Below are 16,183 nucleotides of genomic sequence, written 5' to 3'. Positions count from 1 at the left end.
TGGCACATGTGCATATGCCAAACACCCAAATGTACGCATGTAATCCATTGTTGGCTTTCGGCTATACCAAGCCTCAAATGGTGTTATGGTTTTCAAAGCTTTTGTTGGACACATGTTCAACACATGAGTCGTACACATTATAGCTTCCATCCAAAATTTGTGAGGCAACTTTTGTGCTTTCACCATGCATCTTGCCATCTCCATGAGAGATCTATTTTTCCTTTCAGCTACACCACTCTGCTGCGGTGTATAAGGCATAGTACATTGGTGTTTGATGCCCTTTTGAAGCATATAATCCTTGAATGCATTTGACATGTATTCTCCACCTCTATCTGAGCGGAGTGTTTGGACTTTACATCCACACATATTTTCAGCCATTGCTACAAAGTGTCGAAAGCATGTAAACACATCTGCTTTCGCTTTCAAGGGGTAAGCCCAAGCAAACCTAGAGTAGTCATCAATGAATGTGACGAAGTAAAGATGCCCTCCTATGGATGGTGTCCGCATTGGACCACATACATCACTATGTATGAGCTGTAATTTACTTTCAGCTCTAACAGCTCCATCTTTGGGGAATGGTTTTCGTTGCATCTTTCCCAAAATACACCCCTCACATACATGTCTTGGTGGAGACTCAAGAGGCGGCATATTATCAACCATATGATGCTTCTGCAAAAGCATCAAACTCTGAAAATTTACATGCCCAAAACGAGCATGCCATAGCTCTGCATCATGCATAGCAAGAGTGTGGACAGCCACTGTATTTGCATCATAAGTACGCTTGTCACAGCTGTCCAGCTTATACAAGCCTTTGTATCGTGTTCCAGAAGTGACTATTTCATAACCCTTTGATGGGTCTTTTACCAAACACTTTCCATCTTCAAATTCAACCTTTAAACCTTGGTCGTTTATGGCTGAGACGGAGAGCAGATTTTTCTTTATCCCTGGAACATACAATACATTTTTTATACATATATTGGCACCATTGGCTGCAATAAGTATGACATTGCCAATTCCCTTTACTGGATATGTGGTATGATCTGCACATGATACAGTGCGGCCATTTGAAGCATAAACCAAGTGCTGAAATACATCTTTGCATGAAGTGATGTGGCTCGAAGCACCACTATCAAAATACCATGATGCATTCTGTCTGTCAGATGCAATGCAAGACATATCAGTGTCTGAAGCACTTGGTGTGCCACTAGTGCATGTGACCAAAAAAGTGTGCTCTTCTTGGATTACATTAGCTGATTACTGTGCTTTGTCATCAGAAGAGTATGCTAATGCATTGCCTGCTTCTTTCCTTTTCTCTTTTGCAATCCGCTTCCTACATTCACTAATGTAGTGTCCAGGCTTATGGCAGTAGTGACATTTACCCTTCTTTTTGGGCTTGTTTGCATCCCCTTTGTCAGACTTTTCACCACCAGAAGAGGGCTGTCCATAACCAGCCTTGCTAGACTGTTGTCCCCCATGCTTAAAGCTCTTTGCTTTACCCTTATCCTTGGCTGTAAATGCCTTGTCTCCACCACGGTTGCTCGATAAGTTTGCTCTTGTTTGCTCTTCCTGCAAGAGTAAACCCACCAGCTCTTCAAAAGTGACGGGATCACCACCTCCTCTCATTGAGAGGTTGAGAGAGGTGTGAAAGCCCAAGTACGAAGGTGGTAAAGAATGAAGAGTGTTGGTGACCATCTGTCTGTCTGGGATAACCTCATCAATGTTGAGCAATTGTTCCTGCAAATCTTTCACTTTGGTGAGATGATCTGCCATGGAGTCACCCTCATCCATAGAAAGAAGATCCAATTGCCTCTTCAAGTACGCAACTCTTGCCTCGTTGCGTACCTGATACATTGCTTCCAATGTGTCCCATGCAAGCTTCGATGTCTTGCAAGAACGAATGTGCGGAATAATAGTCCTGTTCACTGAAAGGGTATCAATGACATGGCCTGTGCATCTCTAGAGTCCCATCTCTTCTGCTCTTGTGTGGGAGCAGGTTCTACATTAGGAGCTCTTTGAGCACCTCCCCTTTGAGGCGTGGCTGGCTGTATGGTAAGTGGGCGTGTGTCATCACCACACACGAGGCCCAAAAAGCCCTTTGGCTACCAGCAAATTACGGATCATGAAACTCCAGAGGGAGTAGTTAGATCCATCCAACTTGTCCTCTTGGGTGAGCACACCAAATACATCTGTAGCATTCTGTGCCATGTCAACAAAATATACCTGCAAGCAAACCAAGCACCAATGTGCACTGCCAGGCAACCAAATGTCCTGTGCAAATGTATGCCTGCAAACCAAAGCAAGTGTAAACCTGCACCAAATTGTCCAATTACACACAATGTGTATACATACGCGACAAATCACAGCTGTAATGCCCAATTACGTGCTCCAATCTGAAAATCCCCAATTTTTATGCACTCCAATAGATTCAATGTGCATTTAATTGGCCAATTTTCACAAAAGCCCCAATTTTTTGCAACTGAAAGAGGCTCAATTTGCTGATTTTGACCTCAATGTTGAAAACCCCCAAATTCCAAACCAAACAAAGTGAATGGCACCACCTGCAATTTTTCTGGCACAGGACAACTTCTGGCAAATCCCCAGAATTTTGTTTGAATCTGACCTGCCCAGAAATGGCTGCAAAATTTGTATTTGTATTTGAATAAAAATGTGTACAAAGAAATACCTTTAGGCAAGGGCAGCATGTGTAAAGCAGGTGTTAGGCGGGGAGCACACAGGCGCATATGTTGACGGGCCAACAGCAAGGCGCAAGCGTGCAGAGGTGAAGATGGCCGTTGGAGGGAGTTGTCGGAGCTGCACAGTTGACAAGGAGGAGCACACGGGGTCTACGTACACAGCGGCCTAGCGGAGGCGGCGCGCAGAGCAAACGGGCCAGGCGGAGGCGGTAGGCGCAGGGCGAGCACGGAGGTCGCAGGCAAGTCGCCAGGAGGCCGGAACGGGCTGGAGTCGACAGCTGGGCACGTGCGGAGCAGCGACGGTGTCCAGAGCGGAGAAGCGACGGTGGGGCGGCCGGAATGGAGCAGCGACGGAGGTGGGCGGATAGGCGCTGCTGGGCGGCGGTGGTTCTTGGCGCACTATCGCCGCCGGCTGGAGATGAAGGTGCCGCCCGAGGGCTGAGCGGTATCCCCTGTCCAATCAGTAGCAAGGCTGTACCAAACATGTGTCCATTCCTGTACCTTCTGCCTGCATGTGACCTATCTCCTGGAGAAACCCAAAAACATGTTTCCTCGAGAAACCTACGACCTGTTTCCACATGAAACCCTTAGGCCTGTTTCCCTTTGAAACTTCTGTCCTGTTTCCATACAGAACCATTCATAGCACCATTCAACAACAGGGCCAACAACGGCATACATCAAGTTACCTGTTCCCTCATGAAACATTAGGAAACATAAAGATGCCCATATCTGTAGGTCCCTCTGTTCCTTTCTAGCAGGAAGAAAACAATCTGCTCCATGAGCACGCAGCCATGCGAGCTTGCTTCACTCCCCTGCCAAGAAACATAATCAAGTGACTTGTACTTGCAGCTAAAAACCCAAGTACATAGCTAACAAAGACAGCCCATAAACTGTCCTCAAACTGATCTCAAAACAGTCCCGAGCATTGCCCATGTTCATAGCCACATGCACTGCCACGAAACAGTCCATAAACCCTTTCCAAAACAGTCCCGAACCAAAGCAAAGAGAAGCTGAAAGTTCCATCAGTTGAACGCCATCGACATGATGTCTATGTTCATGAAAAACCAGCCCCTCCTTTCTGTAAAGACACAGCGTCCTCCAAAAAGCACACACCTGGCTGCCTGTGAGATGCACTGCCGCCTATACGATGCGCTGCCCGCACAGTAATCAACGTGCAGCCACCTGTACGATGCACCTGCACCACCTATCCGTACAGGTCAACACCTGCAGCCAACCGTACCAAATAGTGTGCAGCTGCCACCTGAATCAGCTGTTGTACAGCCTCTGTACTTGACTGTACCTGCTGTCTGTACAGGCCTGCAGTTACTGCCTGTACCAGCCGCCAGCCAATCCTGCACAGTAGGCGTCAGAACCTGCAGCACCCGTACCCTGGTCGTCAGCTCTGCCTGTACATCCAACCGCCTGTTCCGTACAGTACCCAGCCGCCTGTTCTGTACGACCAGCAGTTCTAGAGGGGTACTCTCCACGCATGTGTGGTTCTCTTCTTCTCCACGCAGCCAATATGCACGCCTCCTCCCCAAAAGCAAGAGAGAGAGAGAAGAGAGTCGTGGGCCTCCAAAAGTGGAGTAGCCTCTATAAATTGCCTAGAGGCCTCCCAAGGCTTAAAACCTTTATAACATTAATTTTTGACCACCAAAGGTTATAAAACCTTTTTAAATCAAAATCTGTCCACCATGTCCCCGTGCACACCTGCATGCTGTCCAGAGAAAAACACAAGGTCGTGACAATAGAAGTACAAAATAGTATATGTAGAGTGTCCTTTCACACTTGATATCCAAGGGGAAAAACCACATGGAAAAAAGTGCCCTTGGTTAAGCCCTGTTCACACATAGCACTACCATAAGTGAGCATATGCCTACACCTGGAAGCATTGCCGCTCAAGTAAGCTCAAGGCTACATATCCCCGCGTCACTCTGGTATGTGTTGCGGGAAGCATGGTAAAGCGTGGGCCACTGAAAGTGACACCAGGTAGACATAGGATGAGACAATCTCCACAAGATCCCCTCTATATGTGAAGCTCAATGTGGATGTGAAGGGGCGAGAGGTATTGAAGACCATTACCTTGGTCTTACCAAGGTTAACAGAGAGGTCCCGTTGAGTGCAAAAGTCATGTAAGGCATCCAACTGTCTCTGAAGCCCCTCGGCTGAGTCTGAGAGGACGACGATGTCATCTGCATAAACTAGTATGGGGATCAATATGCCTGCCAGTGTGGGAACAACCCCACCTAATCCATCAATGAAGCTCAAGATCTCATCAATGTAGAGGCCGAAAAGAGTGGGTGATAGAGGGCAGCCCTGTTTCACCCCAATAGTGCTGGAAATCTCCTGTGATGTACCTCTTGGGGCTCTCACTCGTCCGGTGACGGACTCAAAGAGGGCGATGATGCTCCAAACCATGTCAAATGGGACTCCAGTCTCCTGTAGACGGTGTAGGAGGCGGGCTCGAGGTACAGTATCAAAAGCTTTGCGGAAATCCACAAAGCAGCAATAAATCCTCTGATGTCGTGCTCTACCCTCCTCGGTGATGGCACGGAGGGTGAAGATGTGGTCAAGGGTAGAATAGCTCCTCCGAAAGCCAGCCTGTCCTAAGGCTCTGCATCCCTGGCTCTCTACAAATGAACTAACCTCCGCCTCTAGCACTGATCCATAGAGTTTGGCCAATGTGTGGCCAATCATGATCATCCTATAATTATTAGGATCAAGTGGATCTCCGGCTTTGAGGATGGGGGTGATAGTGTTGGTGGACCAAGAGGGTGGAAATCCTTCACAAAGGGCTCTATTGAACATGTAGGCTAGTAGGGGCGCCAGGGTATCATCGGCATGCGAGATGTACTCGACAGTGAGTCTTTCATGATCCTAGGCTCGCCCATTGCGTAGTCTACCAATGGCCTTGAGGACCATGACCTTTCTGAAGAAGGTGGAGGTGGTGGGACAGGGATCTAGTGGTGGGGGTAGGGGTAGCTAATGGGGGATATGATGGGAGCGTGCATAGGAGTGCCATGTGTCCGGGCAGGTGATAGGTGTGGGAGGGCGATGTGCTCAGAGTTTCCTATAGGCCTTTTTGCACTTCGGCCCTAAGAAAAGTCGGTATAACTCATTCTCTTTCCGAGCATAGAACTCTCGTTTCTTGCGTTGGGTGAACCATTGAGAAATCCGTTGTGCTTGGCGTTCGTGATTTGCCCAATCTGTAACTCATGCTTAAGACACGAGCGTGTGGCCCGGTTCGTCATCATACCAACAGTTCTAGGGCATCGAACCACAAGGTGGCTTGGCGGTAGACCGCCGCGTGCAGATGAAAGAAGCAGTGGTAGATGTGTGGAGTATGGTGGTGAGCTATGAATTGAGGGTGGATAGGGGGACAGTAGGTTCCACATCTTGGAGTTGGCGGTAGATGTGGTTGGAGTAAACAAGGTCAAGCTCATGATCAAAAAGGACCCGAGTGTAATGTGAGATGGGGGGTGGTGGTGGAGGGACGGGTGGTGTGCAGGTAAGAGTGAAAGAGAGGTAGGCATGGTCAGCTTCAAAAGGGTGTGGCAGGATGGAGAAGTCAGGGAGGAGGTATGCCAAAGCCGGAGATCCCATAAGGTAGTCCATGGTGCTAGTACCTCCAGAGTGAGGGAAGGAGGTGAGGGCGCCGGAGGAGGGCCATCGGGACATCCCATTATAGATAACGAGACCAGGTGCAGCTCCCAGCTCTAAGAAATATCTCCCATACACTGTGACCTCCTCACAGTCCTGTGATGATCGTTGCAGCCCTGTATCACTAATGTCCAGCTCCTCTAGTCTGATAGGGTCAACCGTCATCTAGATCGAGTAGTGGGACTTGTTGCTGACTTCCCGTCCTGGCATTGAAATCCTCGAGCAGGAGGACTTCCCCCACCTGTGAGAACTCCATGACATCCCCATATAATGGTAAGTATGGTGATTGGCCATGCTGTGCGGCGTAAGGGAAGTGGCGTGGTGCAAAATAACACACAGCAATGTGGATGACTCTGTCACTGCGAAGCTGTAGCCGCACCCAAAGATACGTGCATCCTCGTCCTTTCGGACGATGCTGAGAATCTATCGGAGATGGGATCTAAAAAGGACAACTACCCCTCCAGAGCGACGTACTCCTCCTTATGTGCGGGTCTCGCCTCGGAAAGCCGACTCCCACTCATACCCGACTATGTATGGTAAGCCCCTCAGGGCTCCGATGAGTCTCTATATAAAAAATGACATCCCTGCCTGTGAGAATCTCGCTCAAGCCTCTTGGATTCAACCACAGCATGCCATTGCAGTTCCATAATGCTAACCTCAGGTGTTTGGTCTAATAGACCACGCGTCCCTATTTGGGACGACGATCAGTGATAATGACCCTACCATATCTGTAGATAACCCACTTGTCTACTCTGCGGGCCTCATGAACTGTCACCATCGCCTCACGCCGGTGTGCCACCTGTGCTGGAGTGAGATCATCTCCCATGTACACCTGTGTGCCCTTGAGGGCCCTGCCTGCCTAAGAAGGCATGTCTGTTGGTGGCATCAGGGAATCTAATGATGAGGGGCCACTCTCGTGTCATATCCTTGCCAGCCCTCCATGTATCTGCAAAGGGGGGGGGGGGCGATCCCGTCGACTCCTAGCATTTGGCAAAGCGTCATGGCATCCTCCCTGGGGGGAAGCCCCCACCTGTATAGCCCCCGCACTCACACATGGAGGACCTTATCCTTCCTACATTTCTCCTCCTCGAGAGTCTCATGTATGATGCTCTGTGGGGGTTTGTGCTTCTTCACCACCTCCACCCAGTCTTTCTTAGTGGTCTACCATTCTTCCCGCAGCTTATCACTCGCGGCTTTCAACTGCTCCAAGTCAATCCTTAGACCCTCCTGAATATTTAGTTCCCCTTCCTCCACTGTATAGTCCTTGACCGTAGCCTTTAGGGCTTCCATTTCTGCCCGGAGTTCCCCTGTCATTGAGGCAGCCTCTGGCATTCCTTGTTGCAGGTGGGTCTCTTTCAACATCTGAATCACCTCTTCCTGGTGGTTCACCTGTGCTGCCAATTCTTCAATCTTGTTGTTCTTTCCCTGTATCTCCTTGTGGAGGCCTTCCAACTGTTTTTCATGTTGGTTCAGGACCCTATCCAGCACCTTCTTTTATTCGCCCAATAAATTCTTAGTGTTGTCCTCCACTGTCTTAATGTATGCCTCCAACTCCTGTAGATTCATTGTGGCTATATCCCCCTAGTTGCTGCCTTGGGGGCCTGAGCAAGGGTGGGTGGGAAAAGGGACGCGGACAATCTGAACACAATACAGAGACATCAAATAGAGCGCAGCTAGGAGAGAGCAGGCGGAGGTGGGCAGGGCGCAACCAAAACAAGGCAAGCAGCGGCAGGTAGGGTGCCAATTCGCGATGCACGAGACCAAGGAAAAACAAGGCGCAACCATGATAGGGCAGGTGGCGGTGGCAGGCAGGGCATAGCCAGAACGGGGCAAGCAGCGGTGAGTAGGGCGCCAGCAAAGAGAGAGAGAGAGAGAGAGAGAAATGAAAATGAAATGAAATGATATATTAACGTCTTCAAAAGGCCAAAATGACCTATGAGACCAAAAAGGTTACAACAATTGGTGGATCTGATACAATGTCTGTGTAAGGAAAGCTAAAAACAACTAAACAACTAACTGAAACTGAAACAACTATGAGGAAAAATACGGTACCAGGAGCTCCTAATGGATAACATCTGGGAGGAAAACTCCAGCAACAAAGGTAAGCATCATACACATCACTATCCAAAGATGTCTCTCATCGGTCGATGGCGGATATCCTCAATGTCCTCCATGGTGAGTATTCTGACTGGACGTCTCCCATGCCGTGCTAGTATGGTCCTGATCCTCTGTTGTAGTCTTCGCCGGTGTCGAGATGGGCCTCTCATCTTGGGGCGCCTGGACCGCCCCAGCTCTATAGCCCGATCAATCAGTGTACCTCTGGTGTAGCTGTACTCTAGGGCTAGCTGCAATGCCTGCTGACCTGACTGCTCAATCTCTGGTCGAAAGAAGTCTGTAATCTGCCTCTGTAGGTGTCTCTCCCTCTCTGATCCCCTCCCTCTCAGGAGACCCTCTCTATGTCTACGCAGCTCGAGCAAGTACAATCCGAGGCATCTCTGATCCTGGTATCTCATGACTCTAGAAAGTGGTCCAAAGCCCTCTCTGAACAGGCAGTGAAAACGGCCTCGTATCTCATAATATACTGGACAGTGACATATGTAATGTAACTCTGTCTCTGGCTCCATCTGGCACAGCTGACAAATCCTGGCCTCAGCTGGTACTCCTCTGAATCTGCCAGTCTCAATCTCTAGCTGGTGTGAGGATGTGCGCATCTGACCAATAGCACACCGTACCCCATGAGAAAGATGAGTATCCATGTAGCTGGGTCTAATCACAAACCCATCCTCCGTGAGCTGGAGAAGATGATCTCTATAGAAAGCCATCTTCGTACCAAGCTCGTGAGAGAGAGAGAGAGAGAGAGAGAGAGAAAGAAAGAAAGATATATTAAGCGTCTACTAAAGACCCAATGGGCCTATGAGACCAAAGTGATACAATAAAGTCCATGGCATATCTCACCATGGAATGGAAAATAAAACAGAAAGAAAACATAAACATAGCTATCTCACTGGGGTGATACAAAACTGTCCATGGAAACTCATCATGGAATACTAAGAACATAAAAACATGGGAGCAACAGCAGCTCCGAGTAGATGGTATACCACTCTCCAAAATGTCAAGCATGCGGCTCATGAGTATGGCCGAGAGGTCTCCCTCAACTATGTCACGTGGAAAGGTAGCTCAATGGCGGTGGAGCATGTCCTGGATCTCGAGCTGATGAGGTGATCGTGGCCGACAGAGGTCGAGGGCGTCGGGCACGCTGGAGTGCAGAGGCTCGGTCCGAGGTAACTCCTCTCGGGCGAGGTAGGTCCAGAGCAGCTCGTCGAGGGTCCACAAGATCCACTATGTCGGTGTCCTCCACCTCCTGGGTCCGGAAGAAACTGGTGATGGTTGGCTGGTGAGGGAGGGGGCAGGGTGGCTGGGGCCAAGGCTCTGTCAAGGTGTCCTTGTGTCTGCGGAGCTCAAGCAGGAAGAGGCCCAAGCAACGTTGGTCCTCGAAGTCAATGATCCTGGAGAGTGGACCGAATCCCTCACGAAATAGACAGTGAAACCTCCCGCGGATCTCATAGTATACTGGGCAGCGGCATATGTAATGCTCCTTCGTCTCAACCTCTGTGTGGCATGGTCGGCAGATCCTCTCCTCTCTGGGTGTCCGTATGAGCTTCCCGACTCTAAAAATGCGCTCAGCTCTACCTGTCTCCACTCTGAGGCGGTGGGATGAAACCCGTAAATGGCCAATCACAATCTGCATGGCATGGGACATGTGAACACTCTCAGTAGCCCGGCTGCTGGATGAATCCATCTTCAATGAGTGTGAGGAAGTGATCTCTATAGAAGTGCATCTTTGTGGGGAGCTCCGGAGGTGTGATCCATGTGCAATGTGTGTAGAGGCTGAGAAGATTTATCCAATAACCCGGTTGGTATCCTCGTGAGACAGCCGGAGAAAAGGGGAGTCCAAACTCTACTGAAGGGGGGGTAGGCGGTCCATGCAGAGCCCATATACTGAGAACCAAGTGGAAACTAGAGCATACCATACTCCAGAGTGCCCCTCAAGTGCTAGCTGTCTGGAGGACTCCAGGACAAGCCTCGGGTACCTGTGGGGATCCATGTGACTGATGCGATGGAGGTATGTGACTGTCTGGAATAGTGCCTCCACTACCATCAGGGCCGCAGCAAACTCTGCCTGGATAATCTGGTGTGGGACTGATGGTTTTCTGCGGATCATACGAGAGAACATCATGACCTAGGGCCTCTCAACTCACTGCCAATCCTCATGGGATAAATCTGGCCCCCAGAAAGCTGCTCCATACATCAAGGCTGGTGTGACGAGGGTGTCAAAAAGCCAGCCCTTCGTCCTGGGCTCTTGGAAATGTGCCTGGAAGCACTACCACTCAAGTAACCTCAAGGCTGCATATCCCCGCGTCACTCTCGCATGTGCTACGGGAAGCATGGTAAAGCGTGGGCCACTGAAAGTGACACCAAGGTAGACATAGGATGAGACAATCTCCACAGGAGCCCCTCTATACGTGAGGCTCAATGTGGATGTGAAGGGGCGAGAGGTATTGAAGACCATTACCTTTGTTTTACCAAGGTTAACAGAGAGGTCCCGTTGAGTGCAAAAGTCATGTAAGGCATCCAACTGTCTCTGAAGCCCTTCGGCTGAGTCTGAGAGGAGGACGATGTCATATGCATAAACTAGTATGGGGATCAATATGCCTGCCAGTGGGGGACCTGTGCAATGATGTGGTACACAGTGGTGAATGATGAGGCAAAGCTATATATACTGTGGGGGACTGCTGGTCGGCCAGCAGAAAAGACACAAAAATATTAAATAAAACCAAAAAATGTCCAAAAAATTCCCTTTTTGGGGCTCGACAAAATGCTGTTTTCACACAGCTAGGCAACCAAAAGCGACCCTAGTTATTTTTGCGGGTTTTTGCCTAAAAAGATTAAAACAGAAAGCATGCTGTTTTTTTTAGGGAAACCTTCTAAAAGATATCTTTTTGGCCACATTTGGGGGGTTCTAGAAAGGGTGCCCAGTTTTTAAGGGAAAAAAACGTTAGATGTTTTTTTGATAAAAAGCCACCTATAGAGCAGAAGCTATGGAGGATGCAAGTGGAGGGCAGCCATAGCTATAATGAGAGAAAGTGAGAGTGAAGTGAATGATTGCACCTACAATGATGCTTTGAGTAATATTATGTCAATCTAGGAGCTCCTAATGGATAACATCTGGGAGGAAAACTCCAGCAACAAAGGTAAGCATCATACACATCACTATCCAAAGATGTCTCTCATCGGTCGATTGCGGATATCCTCAATGTCCTCCATGGTGAGTCTCTGACTGGACGTCTCCCATGCCGTGCTAGTATGGTCCTGATCCTCTGTTGTAGTCTGCAAAAGGCCAAAATTGGCCTATGAGACAAACAAGTAGTACAATGATGTTCCTCCAGTCATCAAGAGGAAAATGTGGAGTGAGAATAAAATGTACAAGTATGACAACACGACCATAGGGGACTCAATGGTGGTGTACAAACGAGAGGGTGTGGATGGAGTACTAGGGCTACTAATGCATCTCTATACGCTGAAGGGGTGATACAAGTATGATATGTTATCTACTCCTAACTCCATCCAGTCCCATAGTCTGGGTACAATATGTCATACATCGGATCTGAGGATGCCGTAAATGTCTGGAATATGCGTCTTGGATCAGAGCGAAAATGTGCCAGCTGCTCCTCGACCTCCTGCTGGTGTCGAGACCGGATGGCCGCGATCTCTCTGTGGTGTAGCCGTGGTGTCTGATAGCTGGCTAGTCTGGGTCGTCGCCTAGCTCGAATCTCCTTCGCTCGCTGAGATGTCACTCCCAATGTATGTGGCTGGGCTACTAGTGCCAATCTCTAGAAGAAGTCAATCAACTGGGACTGTCTTCCTCCGCTATGATGTGCGGGTGTCTGAAGTAAGACCTCCCAGTGTCTCTGTAGTGCTAGTAGTAGTCTGCCTAGCTGTTTCTGGTCCGATCTCTCCCAGATCTGTCTAAGTGATGTGGTCCCTCTAAAAACCTCAGGATAGCATGCCCTAATCTCCTGCAAAGCACCACACTGACAAGCAAAATGCTCCTCTGTCTCTACCCCCGTCTGGCATAATCTGCAAATGCGCTCTGCTCGAGGGATGCGTGCTGCTCTCCCAGTCTCGATCTCTACTTGGTGTGATGAGACCCTTACATAGTTGCCAGGCGTTTCAGAAACGGCAGGTATGAAACGGGTTTCATACGTTTTGAAATGTTTCATAAAAGGTAAGAAACGGGTACAAAAAGGTTTCATACAAAATAGAAAAAACATGTATATTTTTTACTTGAAATATACAAAAGAAAAAACTATTGACATAACTTATAAGAGACCACATTGAATTCATTTCAATAAAAACAAAATACATGTAAGATATGATGATATCACAAATCACGTGGGTGATCACTGATGACTAAACAGAAATCAAAAGGATCACCACGTGGGTGATGAGTCATGACTCAAAATCCAAGATCAAAATAAATAAAATGATACTGGCAGCTGCTAGCTACTATCTGCATCCTCATGCTCATCCTCATCTGCATCTTCTGCCTCTGCAGCCTCACTCTCAAGGTCACTGCCGGTAGCCGAGTCCTCAAATGCCTCATCCTCTAGAGGTCCAGGTGCACCAGTAGTACTAGCCTCTCGAGAAGATCGTGTAGTGCGAGCCGGAGCCATGATCTCCTCATAGAGCATAGAATAGATGTCTCTCTCCTCCTGAGGAATGTCGGGAATCTCCTTGCACTTCATGATATCAATCTTATCTGGATTCACTTGGCGAGGCTCAATGGGATGACCCTTTTGTTCTAGCAATTGGAGATTGCAATGACAAAAGACAAGCCTCTCCAATTGTGCTGAGGAGAGTCTATTTCTCTTTTTCGTGTGAAAAAGAGTCTATGTACTCCAGTTTCTCTCACAAGGCCCTGAACTGCAATCCTGGGAGAGAACTCTCAATGCAATCCGTCTCTACATTGTACAAAAAAGAATGTTAAGTTAGAGTCAAAAAGAGAGTAGCATTTGAATGTAGATTTTGAAAGAGTAGGACTCAGGAGACAAAGATACAAGATTCAAGAATCAAGAAACCTTACCAAGTTGGGTGTCCCAATACCGTATTTCTCCCACCAAGACACTGGCTCCAACTGTGTCTCCCTGAGCAATGCAGTAGCTCTCCCAAACATATGGCTACCGTTGCGGTAAATGAGAAGCTCATCCTCGAGCTTTCTCATAAGCTGTATATCACCTCCCACTCCCACCAACTTGATAATGTACTCGACCCATCCTGACTCTAGCTCCTCATTGAGGTATTGCTCCTCATTCCTCCAAAGGGGATGCAAAATATGCATGATGTATGAAAGGAAACGTTTTTAAGGTTTTTAAAATATGCATGATGTATGAAACGCGTTTCATACAGGACGAAACGTTTCGAAACGTTTCGTACGTTTCGAACCTGTATGAAACGCGTTTCTATGCAACTGTGGACCCTTAGTGGCCCAATGGCTACTCTGGCTCCATGTGATAAGTGGACCTCCAAGTATCGTGGTCACTCGATGAAGCAGGTGCTCAAGAAGTGGTCTCTGTAGTAGAGCATCGTCGTCGGGAGTGGCTGACTGGGAGATAGCCAAGTCTCCTGTATGTGGCCCTGCCAAATGTCATGTCTCATGACTCTGTTCCTCTCTATCTGAGAGAGGCGTCTGTGTGGTGCAGCTAGGTCATACTGTAAGGGTGGTAATCTATCAATATCAATCCTGTGTGATGATATCCACTGTACCACCTGGGAGTACCATGACCAGGTATGTCCCTCCTCAGCAAGCTGTCTGGATGCCTCAAAAGCAGCCCGAGATACCCGATTTAATGGGAGCTCCCGCATCCTGTGTATAAAAGATATAGTCTGGAACATGGCCTCTACTAACATAGGTGGTACAGCAAACTCCGCTCGAAGGATATCATGTGGTACTGAAGGTTTGCTGCGGATCATCTGTGAGAGCATCAAAATCTGAGGGCGCTCTATCTGTGTCCATGAGGATGTAGCCAAACCTGGTGCCCATACTGTTGCTGCATACATCAATGCTGAAGTAACTAGTGTATCAAATAGCCACCCCTTAGTACGGGGCTCCTGGAAGTGTGCCTGGTGACACTGGCGTTCCAAAATTGCTAGTGCTGCGTACCATCGTGTCACTCTGTCTCTGGCTGCCTGTGCCATAGAGAATCTCCCTGATGAGCTGGTAAATGTGACCCCAAGGTATACATATGAGCCCACCACCTCTACCTGTCCCCGGGCTAGTGTAAGGATAGTCTGGCATCTGACTGCTGCTGATGTATGAAAGACCATAACCTTGGTTTTCCCAAGGTTCACTGTGAGTCCTCGCTCCGCACAGAAAGTATCCAGAGCCTGTAGATGCCTTTCTAGCCCTGTTCGAGTATCCGACACAAGAATGATATCATCAGCATATAATAGAATGTGTACAGTCATACCTGAGATGTCAATCCCAGAGCCTCCTCCGTGTATGATGTAGTCTGCTACCTCGTCGATGTATAAGCCAAAGAGTGTCGAGGAGAGAGGGCAGCCCTGCTTCACACCAATGGCGCTGGCAATCATATCTGATAGTCCCCCTGGGAATCTAACTCGTCCAAACACTTGCTCATATAATCTGTAAATCCCCCACATCATGTCGGGGGGTATGCCCAGTGTCTGTAAGTGGTGGAAGAGGCGCTCTCTCGGGACTGTGTCGAAGGCTTTGCGGAAGTCCACAAAACAGCAATAGAGTCTCTGTCTCCGTGCCCGAGTTTGGTCAATCAGGCATCTCAGGGTGAAAATGTGATCAATAGTAGAGAAGGCTCGCCGAAAACCTGCCTGACCAGGGGCACGAAGCCCCTCCCTCTCAGCGTGCGTGCTCAATTCTGCCTCCAGGATAGCCCCATAGAGTTTGGCCAAGGTATGACCAATCATGATAGTCCTGTAATTACCGGGGTCCAACATGTCCCCAGCTTTGTGGATCGGTACAATAGTGTGCATCGTCCACTCAGCTGGGAAACCTTCTACCAGAGCCCTGTTAAAGAGGTAAGCAATAAAAGGAGAGAGTGTGTCAGTTGCATAAATGAAATGCTCACCCTGTAAGCCGGTGTGATCCTCAGCTCTCCCATGTTGGAATCTATGTATAGCTCGAGATACCATATCGGTAGTAAAGAAAACCGATGAGGTCGGTGGAGTCTCGGTGGGGCGAGGGATGAGTGGCTGGTGCGGAACATCATAAAGCCCTTCTGCATAACTCTGCCAGCGTTGAGGATCAGTAATCGGGGTGGGGGGGCGTGGCTCTCTGAGTCGTCGCCAAGCAGTGGCTGCATCTTTGCTCATGAGCATGTGGTAGGTAGATGTCCCAGTATTGAGCATCCTCATATGTGCGTCGCTTACGGCGTGTAAGAGACCGCATCTGTCTACTGGTCTGCTGCTGTGTTATTTCCCCTTTCGCTATCTGGGCTCAGAGATGTCGATGAAGCTCTCTGCACTCATTATCATACCATCTATTCTGGGGCATGTCCCCGGATCTAGGTGGCTTCCCTGTCTGGAGATGGTGTGGAAAGCTGTGGCTAGCTGCTGTGTGCAGTATGTGTGAAAGCTGGGCCGTCAGTACATCGATGGGTGCTGTAGGGTCCATACCAAAGAGGCCATCATGTACTTTTGAATCATAAACGTCTGCAAGCTCCCGGGTAAAGTGGAAGATGGTACGAGATGCCTGAGTGGTCGGGGGTGGCAGATCAAGAGAGCTTCTAAGAGAA

General features: G+C 48.8%; 1 protein-coding gene across 2 annotated transcripts in view; it reads right to left on the bottom strand.

The window, feature by feature from the left end:
• LOC147630250 (Major facilitator superfamily protein) overlaps positions 1-16,183 on the bottom strand; it is a 143,147-nt gene that overhangs the window by 81,597 nt on the left and 45,367 nt on the right. The window lies entirely within an intron of this gene.

The sequence above is a fragment of the Cibotium barometz genome, chromosome 16 (genome assembly GCF_041138505.1).
Source record: "Cibotium barometz isolate CiBa-2024 chromosome 16, ASM4113850v1, whole genome shotgun sequence".
Taxonomy (NCBI): domain Eukaryota; kingdom Viridiplantae; phylum Streptophyta; class Polypodiopsida; order Cyatheales; family Cibotiaceae; genus Cibotium; species Cibotium barometz.
Note: the sequence above shows the minus strand (reverse complement) of the source record. Positions and strands in the feature narration are given on the sequence as shown.